This window comes from Phaenicophaeus curvirostris, chromosome 1 (genome assembly GCF_032191515.1).
Source record: "Phaenicophaeus curvirostris isolate KB17595 chromosome 1, BPBGC_Pcur_1.0, whole genome shotgun sequence".
Taxonomy (NCBI): Eukaryota; Metazoa; Chordata; class Aves; order Cuculiformes; family Cuculidae; genus Phaenicophaeus; species Phaenicophaeus curvirostris.
The window spans coordinates 55,852,528-55,866,046 of NC_091392.1; positions in this window are offsets into that span (position 1 = coordinate 55,852,528).

The following is a 13,519-nucleotide window of genomic DNA, read 5'->3' on the forward strand; positions in this document are numbered from 1 at the left end:
CAAAATTCTTTCTCTTGACTGTTCAGAAGCTCAGGATTTGTGCATAATGTGTTTGCTGGTGAATGCATACGATAATTTAAAATACTTGATTTTTTTTTTCCTCTATTCCATTTCCCTCACAACATTTATTTTCCTCTATTTTTATGTTCTTTTACTGCACCATTACAAGATCAGGAGGGTGGAAGGTAAAAAATAAATGAACAAAGGGATGTGAGAAGCAACAGTTCATGCACAAATCACCTTTTCATTTATATTATATCTAAAATATAACAGAAGAAAATGCACTGGACTTAGTATGTTAACTGCTTCTTTGTTACATGTTCTTACAGCAGCGTTACAAACCCAGACTGGGTGAAGGAGTAAAAAGATATTTCATGAAAAAAGGCATGATGTTTGCATACAAAGAAAAAAATAACAAAGCATAAAATCCTGAAATTGTTGGAGAACCTGACCGGTTAAAGGACTTGGATTAGGCATGAGACATCAGGAAAATAAAAATAAAGAGAGAGCAGGGTAGGATGACCATACTTTACACTGCTGTAAAGAGCAGGAAAAATATGCTTGGAAAGCTTTTTAATCATAAAACATAAATTAATAGAAACAGGTATGGATGTGATGAGACAGTATAACTATGGCTGCCTCTTTGAAAGAGAGAAATGCCTGATAAATGAATGTGTTCTATTACTCTGCAAATAGCAAACCACTAGAGATCAAGCATACGTACAGTGAACATGCAGCTACATCCACTGCAGTGGCTTTTCCTACATAATGCTTCCCCAATTCTCCCTTATGGCTAGATCCCTTCCACCTAATTGTTGAATTCCTGAATGATGGCTAAAGTCTGAAGTAAGGCTGTCCTAAAAGCAATTTGTTCCAGTTCACAAGGAGGGTTCATTACAAGTAACACTGCTGTTGCCCATCTCCCTGAAGCTGCTATTAGCCTTCATCTCTTGGTGCCTGTTGTTGATGCTGATATGTACTGGTCAGGCAGTTACCTGTCACCCAAAACTCAAAATTTGGGAGTATCCATTGCAATTACTCATGTACAAATGTGCCTTGGGGCGGGGTGGGGGGTGGGGGGGCGGGAATTCATGGTATGTACAATTCTGCATTAAAATAAAAAGTATTAGTTCGTCTGATTTATGCTACCATGGGTAATTTTAGATGAGTTGCACTTTAAGGTTTCTCTGCTGGACTTGTCTGGTGAAGTTGTGGTCTTTGAATGCCTTTCATCAGCTGATGTTACTTTGTGAAGCTTCATTGATTTCATGGTTTTTATGGGCCCGTTCCAATTCATGCTGACTGAATATCTGGTTCATAAATTGTAATGTTGTGACGCGCTCCTCTGTGATCAAGCAACAAGGGTTTTGTCTATTTTTCCTCCCCTCCCCAAGACAAGAAGCAACACAGATAACCAAGCTATCTCTCTCTGAGGCTAACATCAACATCACTGACCAGTCTGAGTCACACTCCTGACTCACAGAAATTAGTTTTACAAAGAGTAAATGTAGCCCCTCCTCTCTCCCCGGTGCTGGGCAATTGTCTTGAAGAGAACAATAAATTGTGTCTCAGCGATCCTACTTCAAAGTCCTTTGGATAAGAAAATAGATAATTCAGTTAAGTCTTAGGTTCCTTCAGCAAACATTAACATCTCTGCCTCTTGGCGATTGTTCAAGACGGTTTTGAAACATTTAAGAGTCATTAGAGCTAATAGCTCCCATTCTGCATTTCCTTCAAGGAGGAGTATCAGAAAAAAATTCACTACCTTATTCCCACTGCTTTAATCAAGAATTAAGCATTCAAATTATAAACAATGACCGAAACACACTTGAATCAATTATTCTTGTTTGTTGGTCAGATACAGCTCTAAATCATCTAAATAATCTGGTTTTCAGATATTAAGAAAAATATCTACCTGCTTAAAACTGCATTTAAAAAATACCAATAATGACCTAATCCAGATACATATCTTAAAACTCTGGGCTCAGCCTTGCAAGCCTTATTCGGGAATAATTGTTTCCAGATTACAAATACCGGATCTGAAGACTGTAAAGATCAAAATTTGGATATCTATGAAAATGTGCAGTTAGAAAATATCAAAGCCTTAAAATAAATTGCCCTTCACAGTAGTATAAATTATAGTAAAGATATTATATAAAATGTTTATACTTGCGTGTATGTAAAATCAAGTATGTTTAGACTACTTAGCTGTAGATTCTTGACAGTGAAAAGAAGAAAGTCTTGACTAGGGCACTGTCTCTCTTACCAGGTAATACTACAACTATAAATATTAAGGCGAGCAGGAACAAACTTTTTAAAAGAGTTTAAAATGTTGATTACTAGCTTATAAAAATGAGGAAAATTAACTAAGTTCTTGTGACATCAACTCTATTCCTATTATGTAGTAATAGAAAAGATCAATAGGTTTTTCCTCTGCCTAAGTTCCCTTTTGTTAACTGGATAACATGGGAGCCTTGCATTGAGCCACCAGAGTTTAGATATATCAAGTTCTGGGCACATCTAGTAATAGGACTGCTGTAGGTTATTTTCAGGCTACATGTTATGCAGCAGTAAAGGCAGTTTGGTTTAGGACTGAAGAGGATTAAAAGATATAAAAATATTTTGTGCATGAGAGCAATCCAAACACTGACACTTTTGTTATCTTCAGTTCTGACTGGATTCAGTGAGAGCTCCACACGCTTAATGATTACTAAAACTGACATCTATGTTACTAAAAAAGTCTTGAATTACTAAAAGGGATTTAAAAATGAATCCCCATAAAAGGCTTTTAGATTTACTTTCATATTAGATTTAAAATCAATCTTAAATTTGATTATCTTTTGCATTTCACTCAGCTTGATAGTAAAAAAAATAAGGTCTTTTTTACTGTTTCAGCCAGTTCTCAGTGCATTTCATGTTCAAGCCCCCAAGCTCCAGCAACAGCTTATGAATGGCCAGCCCTTCACTCAGAACAGTCCATCAACATATCAGAAAGGGCCCATCAGCTGGGCTATGGTTAGGAGTAAATTTACAAGATGTTCTTGACAGTGTATTTAACACCCCTTAAAAACGTTAAGTCCAGGTGATAACCCCCAGGTCCAAATCGTCTGAGGAGGACTATCTTTGCACATTTGTGCAGGTTTTGGCTACATGCGTTGAAAATGCATATTTTCTTAGTGTTAGCAGATCAGTCTCTGCAGGAATACGTGTCGCTGAAGGACTTGTAATGGCACTGGAGTGTGGGAGGTTTCAGTCAAGCTCGTCTAGACTCACCTCAGCCCATCATCTGCTCTGGACTGAAAATATATAAGGGAGACTTCTATTTTATAATGAAGATGACCTAAGTGTTCATACTTCTCTACTATACATAGGGAAAATGCAGAGGTGAAGCAAACAAGGATTCAGTCATATCATAGTGCAGTTTCAGAAACAGTCAAGGTAGGCTTTTGGGATCTTACAGAGATCTTTCTTTAGGACTTGCCCAGCTCTGCATTGTACTGAACCACACTCTTCCACCCTTTTGCTCCTGTGCATGACTCCTTTTGCCTCTTTTCCCTTTATGTAGTCTCTTTCACTTATAATTCAGTTTAATGTTTTTCCCCAAGTAACACCTTTCCCACTCTTCCTGCCAAACAAAACACCAAAACAAAACCAAGAGCATTGCATGGAATGCAATGGTGATGGCAACTCATCAGGTGATGAATTTGCATTTTGTGCTGTTGGTGTGTGGTGTTCCTCCTTTTGTCAGCCTGATGGGATTTATCCTCATGGGACACATCTGGACCTGTACTAGTAACCCTAGTCTCCTTTATAGTCAATAGTGAGAAGCTGCAGTCTCCAGAAGGCAATATATATCATTCTAAGTATAATATTTAGGGTAATTCTGCAGTTGTCTGTATATCTCCTTTAGTTCTGGAGGCAAACAAGGGTGAATAGTTTAAATTTAAATGTCTAACTTTTAGAAAGCTAACAGTGGATATGTACAGTGAACTTCTCTTTCAGACTGCATGATTTTCTGGACTCTCTTAATCTACCAGACATTACTGTTAAGTTGCCACTGAACTGGAAAATATATACCAAGAAGCCAAAAGTAGAAAAAGACACTAGGAGAACCAAGTTTTAAAACTATACATTGCCAGTGATTTTTAATGAATACGAATTGTTTAATTAGTGCAACTTTTGCTAACAACTTTCAGTAATTAAAGTGCAGAAACTTGAATCAAGGTGAATAATCTCTATGAAGTAAATTAAATGATCTTAAGCAACGACATAAGTGAAGTATGTCTGAGTCCAGTGGAGCCATCTGTGAGGAAATGGATATGGGCACACAGAAGGCTTGCAGAACATGGGTCCTGGATTGAATTCCACTGAGTTGATAGGTCGTGGTTCTGATTGATAGACTCAGTTCAGACTAAAATCCCCTGAGACTGTGTACTTTCTTGCTAGACCAACCAGCCACACTATGAAAGTGATTGTGAGTCCATACTAGGGTTTCTTAAGAATAAAATTTGGGATGCAGTGTCAAATTGCCAGCGCTATCACAGCTTATTTTGAAAACACTAAGATCTGGGTGACACTGGGACTTAAGCTTTGATCTTAATAATTGCTTTATGTATGTTTGCCTCCCACCTTTATGTGGTTCTGTGGATGTCCATGGTGCTCTGCTGAAGTACAGGGAAGTGTTGGCACTCGGAAAAGTGTCAAAAATTCTCCTCAAATATATAGTGTTGGTGTTTATAAAATAAAAAAAAACCCAAACGTACATATACATAAAAATAACTTGATGTAGAAGGAAACTGTGATTTAAATATATGTCAGCTAAAACTCTAAACCAGTATTACATTTAGCAAAAATAACAAAACTTTTAAAATTATAAACTAAAAGTAAAATGTGCATAAATTCTGTTAGCATTAGATAACCCAGTTTGTTACCTAAAAAAATTTCTTCTTTCCTTTATAACTGATCTTTTCTTCAAGCATATCCACATCCATTTTTTTTTTCTCAGAAGACAAGTGAAAATATGCATTTTAGAAAAATGTTAGAATTGTTGGGTTTTTATGGGAACCATACAAAAATTGTTATTTTTTTTAAAAGGAAACAAAACTCTTGTGGTAAATAGTGGATGTTAGTCATAAGAAATGAAACCAGAAAGAGTTAATCAAAACCCCTAAAGCCAGAAAATACGGTGTGTTGTATAGATAAGGTGTTTGTCTCCCTGATCTTTTCCTCTTTTTTTGTTAGATAAAAACTACTTGAAACATTAAATTGGCAGACGAGCAAATGTAAGGTAAAATACCTCTCTTAAACCCATAATGCCAGGAAATTCAGAGATGAAGCTGCAATACTACTCTTGTCCCATCCTGCAGTACTTTTGGTGTGTGGGGTTTCTCATTGTTGTCATAATTCTGAGATAAGTAAGAACACAGAAAATCTTTTGCCTTCCCTCAAAAATATTTGTTTTAAGTTTGAGGGGTAGATTTTTTTTTAATAGCTTACTATAACATTTATATTTTCTCCTTCAAGGTGTTCCGCACATTGGAATGTATTCTTATTTAATTTTTGGGTTTATGTTTTGTTTTTTTTTCCATTGTTATCTCTAAATTATGTACATTTAGCTGAGGGCTGGAGGATCTGTTTAATTAATACAACCAGTTACAGAATAGTCACCATATTTTGCTATATATTTAATATCTTTGGAGAAATAATTTTTAGTATTTGGTGTTTTCATTATTTTCTTCTATAGTGTTCCTATACTATGGTATATTCCATGCATCAGTTATGATTTATCTGATTGCAAAGCCAAAAAACATGTTTAAAATATAGTCATGTTTCCCTGAAGAAAGAGAAATTTCGTATTACCAAAGTCAAATGCAAGAAGGAGTAAAAGGTGATATTTGTGTAAACTGTGGAAGACATGTCAAAGGTTGATGAGATTCAAATGTGCTAGAATAATATTCATGTAAATTGATAAGACAACATGCTGACTCTTTATTGTAGTTAAAAAGGGAACAGCTTTCTAATGGACTATCAGTGCAACAGCTTTAAAAAAACCTAATTCAGTAAATGCTAGATAGTACCAGTATAGTAAATAAACAAATAAAGCAGTATTCACCCAGAAAGGGCATGACAGAATCAAGCTTCTAGGAGTCTAAAGAACAGCCTGGGGAAAGTTATCCACATTTTGTTCTTGACTTCCTTGATATTTGTTTTCCTCCATAGCTAATATGTATTCCAACAATGGGTTTAATGTTGCTTTGAGAAACAGATGATGTAGTGAAGGAAATTATGTATCAACAGTGTATAAAATAATTTTTTCTCTAAATTCCCTAAATTTTAAGTTTCTGACTTCCTTAATAAAGTTTACAATAATTATTTTTAAAGATAAAATCTAGTCTACAAAGAGATATTTGTTATCCTTTTGTACACTTTAAGTTTCATATATTGTTCAGTCATTAAATTTCATTTTACAAGATAATAACAGGGGTGTATTTTTATGAATACAGTTTGATATAATTACTACTCCCTGTTTAATGATGGTATTACCTTACAATTAAACAATTTGCTTTACCCATACAAAAGATTTCCGTGATATATTATATCTATTATTTCTTTTTTTTTCCCCACTGATTTTATGCCAATTCTTAGGTTAAACTGCTTGCCTTCTCATCACTCTTTTACCCTGATATTTAAGGCATACTTAAGCGTTCTCCTGAACTCTGGATGTTTGATGTCAGGCTTGCAAGGTTCCGTTTGGATTCATTGGACGGTGTCTTTTGGAAATGGAAAACACAGAAGAAAAAAATAGTATTGCCTCTGAAGACTTGAACCAGATATAAATTGTCTTTCATAGCCAGTATAAACCTATGAGGGCTATACCTCTGCAGAATTACAATGAAAGACTTTAGGGGAGAAGAACTGGAGTTTCCATTTTTGATGGATAGTACCTGACTTATCTTATAAGATATTTGGTCTTTCACTACCAAGTTCCTTAGATTCTCACTGCCAAGTTATGTAGTCATGCAAGAGTTCTGTCTATAGCGCAGTATTTATTCATTGAATCTGTTATTAAGCAACATTTGTATAATGGTCTGAATTTTTACATGTAACAGAGACCACCACATACTTTGGATATATTTTTCAAAGACTCTCTCCTGCTGCTTTATCCCTGAAACACCTTTCTCTCAACTAACAGCCTTAAAACCCTTTGAATATATTCTCAATGGAAGAGGAGACTCGCACACAGAGTAATAAGAGCAATGAGAGCATCCATTAGCACCGCTTCAGACAAAATCCCATAGTATAGGAAACATAGCACTGAAGTACTTTCGGAATATGCTTTTCTAAAAATTATCTGCCAGATTGTTTATGCTATTGGAAAATTCATGATAGGGAAAAATAAGACCAGAATTAAAGAATGGAGACCACAGTCTTAGAAATGTAAATCTAGTATCTGTCTGAGACGTGTAATGGAGACAAACCACATTCTGCTTCAGCCCTATCTGTTCTGAAAATGTCCTCTGCTAAAAGTGAGAAGAAAAACTCATCTGCATGTCTGTTTGACTGTACTATTTTGTTATTTATAGATTTATGACTCTTTTTACTTGTACCTATTCGTATTTGTAGTTCTTCAGTGGCTGACAAGCAGTAACCAGCACACAAACGTGACAGCACAGCTTACCTACTCCAGCTTGAAATCCTAGGTAATGGCTGCATCAGGTTCTTAACTAGATTTTTCTGCCTTTTGTTCAGTTTTTGTATCAAATACTCCATATTACATCCAGATTTTGATAATGAAAGGCAGCACTTCAGCCAAATGGCCTCTATGAGTAAGGCAGAAACATTTTTTATTTTCTAGGGCAATTAATTAGACATCCACACTGTCACTCCCACACTTAAATTAATCTCCATATGCTCAGTTATCACAGGAAAAAAATAAATGAAAGAAGAAGCTGAAGGGAAAATTAATCTGCAATGTTTTTTTAGACACCTAAATTTCTGTCAGCATGTTGGGAATTCATAACCTCATTATTACATGCTTAACTAATCAGCACACTTTATAATTTCCACACAAAAAGATGCCTCTGTCACTTTTCATCATATATGTAACATAGAGAAGAAAATAAGGAAGTCTTACTCATGAGACTTCAGTACTTTAGTTACTTGCATTGTGACAGTTACTGTTTGCCTGTGAAATACTACTTCTGACTTAAATAGCACTTCTGAAGTTACTTGTTTTATAATATATTGTCTTCAGTTCATTTAATTTCTTGTTTTATTTCCTTGCTAATTTGAAAAAAAATCCATACATCCTCGGTCATTTTTCTGAATTGCCGATGTTCTAATAGGTCTTGTTGGAAACGCTTTTAGATCACTTTTTAAATCAAGTGTCTTGTGTGATGATGGATGGTCTTTGGTGAAAAGAAGAAATATGAATAGCACATCTAAACTAGAGAGGCAGTTAAGCATTGAAAGTAAAAGACTTGCAGCTAGTGAAATGTCGAAATATGTGCTCTAATAGCTTATGTGTTCCTGGCCTGATACAGTTGTTTTCTCTGGGTAATATTTCTGTGTTTTAAAGCCTTAAAAATACTAGCAGTCAAAAGTTTTCATCCTTGCTACAGCATTTCAGCTGCACAAGACACAGTCTACCTGATCATTACGTATGAGGGAACAGACTTTACCCTGTAGGCATGAAACTTTCCTGCAGAGATGCACAGCTAGAAAGAGACACACTCATTCCATCTTTTAGGCTAGTGCATATCAGCGTTTAGGATGCTTACTACATAATTCTGGCTGTGATAAGGAGTTTTTTTTCTCCCAGGTTTTGGAAGGAGCATGAGAAATGAATCCTAACCCTCTGCTGAAGCTATTGAACCATGCTAGTATCATCATTCTTCATAGCACTTCAAGGCATAGCAGGTACTTGAAACCCATAGTCTTAGGAACCTGTTAACCTGCAGGATTTTATAGCCTCAGTAAACAAAACTAGATTGAGGAAAGGGTTCAAGCTTTTATGTAAAGGTCTACTTGATATACTTTATACAAGTTCTTGTGACCTTCGTGTCTTCAAGGCTTCATTATTAACTTATGTTTGTTTTTTTTTAATTTCAGAGTCTCATTGCTTACTTAGTTCAATGTTCTCTTCCAGTCACTGCTTTCTTGCTCACTTTTTTTTAAATTCCGACTGGATTATTCTCCATGTATTGCTTTAGAACAGAGACAAATGTTTAATTATCGTCACATCTATGGTGGTTTTGGTTTTTTTTCACTTGAAGAGAAGGGCATGGGAGCTTAATCAGTTATATTTAGAAGCAGATGTCCCTCCTTCCCTTTCTTTTTCTTCTTCTTTTCCTGCTTTTCTCCCTTCCCTCCCATCCTTTCTCCCTTCTTACCTTCTTTTCTTCCTTCTCTCCTTTCCTGTCCATAGAACCATTATTTGTGAGATTTCTGAATTGATTGTGACTATATAGCTAGATATTAAAAGAATTGTTCTTCTATGTAAGGGTAAATAAAACAGGAGTTTAGTGAGAAAATTTCCATGGAAACGACAATTTGGTGACAATGAAAAATATTTCTCACCACAACATGCTAAAAATAACTTCACAAATATCTTTATACAAAGTGGACTTTTTTTAATTGATAGCATGGCAGGCAAAATCATTGTATTTTTCTTCTGGAGGATGGTATGGCTTACTCCAAATTCTGCATTCCAAATTCTTGAATAGGATACCTTTGCTTTTGCCAGTCTGTATTTTATAGCCTATTCTGAAACTATGAATTACTATTCATCTAGATATGGGGATTACAAAATAAAGTGGGCTACATTGTGTGCTCAGTTGCTTGTCACTTCACAAATTCTTCTGCCTTGTTGCTCTTTCAAGGCAGTACTAAGATCAATTCTCTGGGAAAAGAGCAACATCTTGGATCTGTGCATTCTTTGGTATTGCAAGGCAGCTGTGTCTTCTTTTACCTTTCCTACAATTTTTAAAGAAAGAAAGGTTGATTGGCAGTTCCTCTACAAGGTACAATAGAGCGATGAAATTGGAGAAGCAGTGCTCCTTTGTGAGAACTGTTATTGTACCATATATGCTGCTGCTTAGTCTATCGTCAGGCTTCTGAAATTCCCCTTGGGATCTCAGTTTCATGCTAGTATCCCCAGTAGTCATGTATGCCTTTCTTGGTTTTTTTTTTTCTGCACTTGGTTTTCAAGCACAAATGCATAAGCGCATGATGATTTCTGCATTTAGCTGTATATAGTTGATTTGTACAGGTTGGTGTTATAAGTTATATACAAGCCAGCTGCAAACTGCACTCTCTTTTGTCTGTAATGGTTGAATAGTTACACTTTTTTTTCCCCATGGTTTAACTCTTTTAGTAAACTGAAATTTCAGTGGAATTATCTGCATATGATGGTTTGTTTAGCTAACTGAAACATCTTAGGAAGGAGTTAGTTTCTATGAAATTAAGTAAAACTGTACAGATCCCTTGGTCCACAGATTTGTCCAGCAAGGATTTGTGGTCATCTGATAGGTCTTGTCTGAGAGACAGATGGACTAGAAGGTTTAGAATAGAAAGAACTGAAGTAAATACATACACTTTTTCATTTTTGACAGCCTACTTAAAGAAAAATTGTCTGCAAGAGCAGTTTGAAGGAAAAGAAAATATTCCTGTCTTCTTACTGACTGCTGGGCCCTTAGGGCTTTGAAGAGGAATGGTGTAGAAGTCCTGTATTTAGATCTGCTACTTATAAAGCAGCCTCTAATTGTCTTTGTTTTCACCTTGGAGTAAGCAAAACTGTATGCTTGAAAAGGTCATGCAGAACTGCAGTTGCTTGTAATTGTCATGTATTTTTTCTCTGAGAAAAGGTGTGTCATGGTGGTAGTTGGGATTGGATCCTACACAGACAGAGCTAGATTGTGGACTTGGCTCTTAGAAGAAATATTAGGTAGTGGATTTATATTCTCAAATTGAAAAGTAGCACTTGGATCCCATCCAGATGGTGGAGTTCTAAACATGGGAGTCAGTAACTGAATCTCCTCATAGTTTTATGAGAGTGTCTGTAACTGGGTACTTTCTTAGGTGTTATGATGAGAAACAGTAAATGTTATATTCTTGGGGTATCTTTTCTGCCAAGAACTTGGTCTTCTATGTCTGTTTGTGAACCACTCCCAAGAATTATGTCAGCAGCTTAAATGCCTTAAGAAATTACTTACAGAAAGTTAGGAAAACTATCATCATTTAAATAAGTAAACATTTAAACATGAGCAAATCCTTTAGGTGGTCATAGCCAACACACCAAGACTACATAGTCTCCTCCACTGATATGATGGTAAAGGAAATCTAATTCTCCTTTGAACATGAAATTATCTTAAAAAATAGTGTGATATGTAAAATGGGACATACAATGGCAAAATAATGATAGCTTTGTCACACTCATAAAACGAATGCTAGTGATCAGTCTAGTTTTCTTCAATGTTTTATCCATCTATGTAGTAGGACTTTTTTACTTTTAGATCACTGCAACTTAGTGTTGAATGTATGTGACGTTTATGTACTGGGAAAGATAAATCCTACAATTTGGATTCTGAAGAAAAAAGTTGAGATAGAACCCTGAAGTGCAGGTTTGACTGAGAGAACAGATTGGAAGTGGGTAAGTTTACAACTTTGAGTTGGAAGGAACACAACAGCTGAGATCACTGAATAGGGCCAGTACAGAAGTGCAAAGAAAATGAAACCTGACTTAAATGGAATTTCTAGGTTAGATTATGACAGATTGAAGCCTTTTAGGTCATTCTGCACAGGGTTTTGTGGCTGACAAAATGGATAGGACCGGTGCCCATCTACCTCGACTGTTGAAAGTGCTTTTAGTCTACTAGTCTACTAGTGGCCTTTGCTTTCAAAACTGGTTTTAATATGCAGATTTTGTTATGTAAACATGTTTTTATTAGGCACCTCTGCATTGATTGAGTGGCTGTTTAATTTCTTTGTCCCTAGATTTTTTGCGGCAATCTCATTAGAGGTCATGATTTAAAATACTTGCTTTGAGTAGACAATCCTCTCTGCACAGTGGGTTTAACAAATACCCTGAGCTTCAGCAGTTGCAGTCAGAACTCCTTTTAAGTGGATTTTGGAATGTCAGATTGAACATACCCTCCTGCCTGTGATCCAGAGCAGTCACCTGTGTGAAAGGTTTTCAGCCTCTATTTATTTGTGCTCTTGGCTCCACTGGCAATGTATGTCTTACACTGCTGATTTAAGATTACTGTCAACAAGCAGTTTTCTTTGCTACCTGTTGAAGATACTGGTAACAGTTTATGCAGAACATGTAGACCATAACTTGGAGAGCTTCTATTTTAGAAACTGTTATTACCTTATATGACATACACGTCGTGTGACAGAGATGAAATGATCTTGTAGTAATGAGCATCTTCTGCAATCATTACTTTACTAGATCACTTTCCTTGCATTACCTGAGACTTCATCCGGAAAAGCATATATAGATGTATATCTGTAGCTTCACTGATAGTTCATTTGACCTTGATATTAACCTCCAGCCAAAATCTAGTAGCCATTTACATTGCTTATCCCCTTAAGTTTACTTTAGCAAAATTTAGCTTGATCCTGGAAGATCTGAACATCTTCTCCAGAGTCTAACCCTGTTCCTGTGGAGTTTGGAAAGTGAATGCATACAGAAGTACTATTTATAGGCTGCAAATGTAGGTAATTAATTTGAAAGTATGGAACTTCGAATTTGGCATCACCTCATACCTATGTTGAAATGTAATTGTGTGGAAACAAAGTTTTCACCTAGGTGAAGGAGGCAACATCTAGGGTTGTAGCAGCTCCGATGAGTTCTTGAACATCTGTTGTGAGATCGCCCCCAGCCTGATAAGGAGAGCTTCATACACTTGGCCTGCTTCAATTCTTCAACTCATTTGCTCTTCTCAGAAATGGTGTAAGGCTTTTCTCATTGTATGTATCCCAGAAGTGGAATGACTTTCTTCTGTTCTTGTAATGAGAGGAGGAAAATATTTTTGTTTGCTTTGGTTTTTTAGGGGGTGGTGGGTTTGTTTGTTTGTTTGTTTTTAAGTATTTTGGTGTATAGCTACTATTTGGGATAGTTTGGTTGTTTCCATGCTGTTGGTATAAACAGGTTGTCAGTTGTTTCATTCAAAACCAAAACAAAGCTGAGAGAAGATGCTGTCTAATCTAAAGAAAAGGACTGAAGGCTCTGTTAACTCTTCTCCAACTTGGCAGAAGATGTTGCTTGAGGGAATGGGTCAAACATTTCTAATTCCCATTGGCACAAGAAAATGCTGCAAACTTGTCCCAGTGCTGCTAACAGTTTTGCTCCTCAGATGCCGGCAGCATTTAGAGACTTGGGGTAAACAAAGCTGACAGCATTTTCAACATTGTTATCTATTTAGAGCGGGCCTAATCAACACTGTTTAAAATGATAGAGGCTGGCTGTGTTCTGTTTATGTTATGGCTTCCAACTTTACTGATAGTAGGGGAGAAA